The 4723-nt window shown below is 33.5% G+C and overlaps 1 protein-coding gene across 19 annotated transcripts in view; it reads left to right on the forward strand.

Annotated features, from left to right (window-relative positions):
- Positions 1 to 4723, forward strand: part of LOC120104581 (WUSCHEL-related homeobox 4-like) — a 74304-nt gene that overhangs the window by 510 nt on the left and 69071 nt on the right. For 9 of the 19 annotated variants that reach the window (XR_016397735.1, XR_016397734.1, XR_015970933.2 and 6 more), the window contains exons 1-3: positions 1 to 59; positions 1669 to 1830; positions 4150 to 4621. The exon at positions 1 to 59 is cut by the window's left edge. The gene's annotated coding sequence lies outside the window, so the exon portion shown is untranslated. The remainder of the gene's footprint in view (positions 60 to 1668; positions 1831 to 4149; positions 4622 to 4723) is intronic. The other 10 variants (XR_016397738.1, XM_088706221.2, XM_088706219.2 and 7 more) reach the window with 5 other exon arrangements.

Raw genomic sequence — 4723 nt, forward strand, 5'->3', positions numbered from 1 at the left:
CACTATCGTTTCCCTTCGCCTCATCCGCGACTCCATCACCGCTGCTACCATGGCCTTCGGTAAGTCTGCTCTTCTTCTCCCTTTTCTTTTTTTTCCTTTTCTTTTCGTATTGATTTAAACTTTAGGGTTTTCTACCTCTTCATGCCAAGTTTCAGTTCCTTTTTCGTGATTTAGGTTTGAGGGTCTTCTATCCGAAACCCTCAACTTCTGGGGGCTCATCTATGGCTCTGCTTCCAAACCTAAAAGCTTTGGAAAATCTTCTGATCCGTAACACTTGACTAAGATCTTTATTTCATGCACGTGAATATGGAAGCATGCCTCACACAACGTTCGTTGATGACCTTTGAACTCCTTGAAAATCCTGTTTTGAAATGAGAATTAACCTGGACAGTTAATTGGATGAGCTGAAAACTATAGCCCATTCACTTGTCAGCATTCTTGAGCTTGAAATTTATTTAGTCTTTTTGTTGCTACTCTTGAACATTTCTCTCTCCTGGTTTTGATTGGGTAACAACATAACTATGATAGTGCGGGAAACGTTGCATTCTTCGTGACAATAACCCCCAAAACAAGAAATAATTAATAAATATAAAATAAAATGTAAAATAAAAAGTAAAATTAGAAAATAAAGGAAAAGAAAAGAGATGAGTTTCATTGTCTCTTTGGCATAAGTACAAACGTAACCCTAAACTTTCAATTGTATAGCTGTTAACAGTAATGTGACGATGCTATGATATTATTCAAATGATAATCTTCATACAAATAACAGTATTTGGCTGACATGTAATTTTTCATGTATCTGAAGTCGACAAATTTCTGCCATTTCAAATGTAGCGAGGTCTAAATGAACCCCCTCCCCTTTTCCCCCAAAAGAAATAACCCCTTTTTTATAAATAATAATGTTAAGCAAGGCCAATGCTAGATATATTGGAAAAGACATACCCTCTTAGCAGATATGAGATGAGGGTTTATACTTACACTATGGAGAATCATCTTTGTCCAGGAGAAAGTGCCAGCAGTAGCAGTAATTTAGATGCTTTAATTGCTTTTTATTTTTGAACTTTGCATCTATTAGACTTAAACTATATGTTTGATGTTTAAAGTAGGTTTGAGAGAGAAAGAGATTAGATTACTATAGCATTACTACCATGTGTAGTGCTCATGCTGTAGTAGGTAAGATTTGCTGCATCTTTTTGGGTTTCTTTTTTGAGGTTTCAATTCATAGCCACAGTTAATTAAATTCTAGGGCCATGCTTCACTGCTATTATAGTTCTAATAATCTTCTCAAAAGCTAGTTGATGTTTAATTGAGAATTGTAGATTTAACATGTTATTTTGAATATGTGACCCCTAATACCAAAACTGGTTCTTAAATGTTATAATATTTACCCTTATGAGCCCATTCCTGACCACATTCATTCTAAACATGATTTTAAAGAATCAATATAGCCCTTTCGCTTGTACATCTGGTATAACCACATATGTTGCCTTGCGCTAGGTGAATTTTCTTTGTTCACCAAAAATTTTTATCATTGAATGTGAATGCCCTATGATGTTGCTTGTTAGAAATTGATGCTACTGTTTTGTGATATTTATTACGAAAAAATGTTTTTATCACCTCTCCATCTTTCATTCGTGCTCTGCCTTGCTGCTTTTTTTTCCTTTTCAGACTATCAGTATTCATTAATCATTATGGGGGCTTAAAGAAGGAAATATTGAATGGTTGAGAGCCAAGCATGAAGTCCATAATCGGTTTGCTTATATGCTTCAAGAGTTATGCTTCCATAATGGAGGAATTTACATCAAGCTTGCTCAACATATTGGTCAATTGGTATGTTTCAAATTAGACCATCTTATTCTGTACAATATAAATTTTTCTAATGCATTTTCATGAAACACTGGAAAAGCATGTCATCTAGTGTCATGAAATTACGAACCTCATGAAACACTAGAAGAACATGCCATCTCATGTCACAAAATTATGAACCTTGAATTTCATTGGTCAACAACCAAGGAACTGGAGAAGTCAACTAGTGAAATCTCAAAAAATTAAATCAGTTGGATCAGGGTGCCTTCTTTCTCCTCAAATATCATTTTGTTTGGACTGTTGGAGAGCTAAATTAAAATCTGTGCCTTTTACTGCATAAATATCTGGTATATTCACTGAAAATTTCCAGATTAGGAATGATAATGCGCAAAAAACTGAGCGTTAAAGAGGGAGAATGAGAACATGCAAAATAAGAGAGCATTAAGAGTACTGTAAACAATCTTATGCATAAGAGTTGAGCATAGGAAAGTTATTTATTTTTGGGGGTTTTTATTGACTACTGTTTTACGAGTTTTAATCTGAATTAATTTTGAGATGTAATATCCATTATGTGACTTAATGATTAAAATGCATGAAGTTTAAGATCAAGTATCTCATATTTTAGTTTTATATTTTGTTATATTAAAATATTCAATTTCAACAATAAATAACTAAATGTTAGGTCAATAATTGGCTTCCAATGTTCTATGTCGATATTATCCCTTCTTGACCTAAAAAATCTGGATGAAAGTTGGTAGATTATTTGATCACTCAGTTTGAGGATGCTGAAATAGTAACTGGACAGATATCTGTTGATTTAGCTCCATGTCTTAATGGGACTATAAGAAATTATCTTCCTTCAATTATATAAGCTTCCATAAGGATTAATAATTACCTAGGACATGATTCCTGTTGCCTAAAAAGAGTGCTTTTGTAACTTTTAAGGCACAAAAAAGCTTCGTAGAAAATATGTGTTAAGGTAACAATATCTGAAAATTGCTTCTACAAGGAGAACAAGTCAAGAAAAACTGCTTTTAGGAGAAGCTTGAAAACCTACTTCATATCTTCTCCTTTCATGAAAAGAACTTTTTAAAAGCAGAAGCAACACCAGCATCTTGAAGAGGTTAGATCTTGCTTACTAGAAGTGGCTGCTGGAGCAGGAGCTGATTCATGTTGGGTATAGGGAAGTAGGTCTCTAAACTATTTTGAAATAGGAAAACACTTAGAAAGAGAGCGCGAGGATGAGTTTCCAAGGGGATTATATGAAGCAGGTCTGCTATTCTAAATGCATGATTCCTGCTATAAGGGTTAGATTCATCAAAGGTCCAGTTTTTCCTTTTTTTGGTGATATCACATAATCAATTTAGTTGTTTACATAGGTGTGAAAAGGATACAAAAGACACATGGCGTCCATATAGTGTTGCTAGAGATTCCATATGATTATTTTCTATAGTGGGTATGAAGGTAGGAAGATAAAGTTGGTCTTCGTTCTTGTTATATTTCCATGATCAAGGGAGTGAAAGAGGTGAATTTTTTCTGAAAAAAGTAAAAGCATATTTGCAAATTTGGGATTATTTTGCCAAGTAATACTCAAAAACATATTGAACAATTAAAAGTGGATGAATAGAGCACTAGATTCTACTAAATTCTTCTCGGTGAATAGGAGATACTGAAAGATTTTCATGACGTTTTTGTATTTCTAGAAGTCACCACAAAGTTTCATAAAATTGTAATTTTTATGAAGTTTGGATAAACTTCAGATGCAAAATTCTGGGAGTAATCAGAGAATCATTTCATAAATCAGATAATTTCATTAGTTTCTGGATGAGGATGAAGACCATCTTGGGTTGTTTTATAGGGTTGTTGCACCTTTTACACTTCTTCTTGCTCTTTGAAAGAGGCTCTTTCGATTATCTATAGGCATGGGCCTGGAGTCATACCACCCGTCCCCCACCCAAAAAACAGAAATCCACGACCACCTTATGCGGCATTTTATAATATCCTTTTGGTGTTAGAGATATGCGGTGCCTTTATGTTTTTATACTGTTGGCATTTTACTAAAAGAATTATACAATTATTTAGAGGAATACTTCATTTCAAATGTAGGAAATTTTCATTGAAAATTCAATTAACCGTCAATCTTTTTCTTTAAATGGAAAAATTTACTTTTTAATAATAATATATAGTTTGTTTTTATCTTATGCTGTTAGCTTTTCACTAAAAAAATAAAAAAAGTACAATTAGTTAGGAGAAAATCTCAGTTGAAATGTAGCTATTGTTCTTTGAAACTTGTTTTTATCCATTCATTTTTATCTTTTTAATGGATAATTTATTTTGTTATAGGAATATGTAGTTCCTCAAGAATATGTACAAACAATGAGGGCCTCAATGCTGAAGAGATGTCCAGTTTCCTCTTGTGATCAGGTGCGAAGTGTATTTGTGAAAGAGCTTGGGGAGCCACCAGAGAAAGTCCATTCAGTTACATTTCCTTTTTCAAGTTTATCTTGCAAAAAACTAGAGAAAAGTATATTTTTCTTTATTATCTATTTGTGCTGAAATACTGAATGTTGCTGGTAGGTATGCCTTCTTGTGCTCTTCTTTACAATTTATTTAATAGCAAAGGCCTTCTTCATTTAATCTATGTGCATGTTTTAAGGCCATTCATTTCACAGTACCTATGAAGTACTCCTCTATTGATTAAACAATTATGAATGCTCAGATTTTTGCAGAATTTGATCCAATTCCACTGGCAAGTGCTTCTCTTGCGCAAGTTCATGCTGCTAAAACTCATGATGGCGAAAAGGTTGCCGTAAAGGTTGTGAACCAAACTGTACTTTCCTGAAGTTATGAGATATTAAACTTTGAATAATTTTTCTCCCTCTCAATATTGAGTACTGAGAGTTATCTAATATCGTAG

This window comes from Phoenix dactylifera, chromosome 11, assembly GCF_051530095.1.
Source record: "Phoenix dactylifera cultivar Ajwa chromosome 11, Ajwa_hap1_PhDact_Kaust_v1.1, whole genome shotgun sequence".
Lineage (NCBI taxonomy): Eukaryota > Viridiplantae > Streptophyta > Magnoliopsida > Arecales > Arecaceae > Phoenix > Phoenix dactylifera.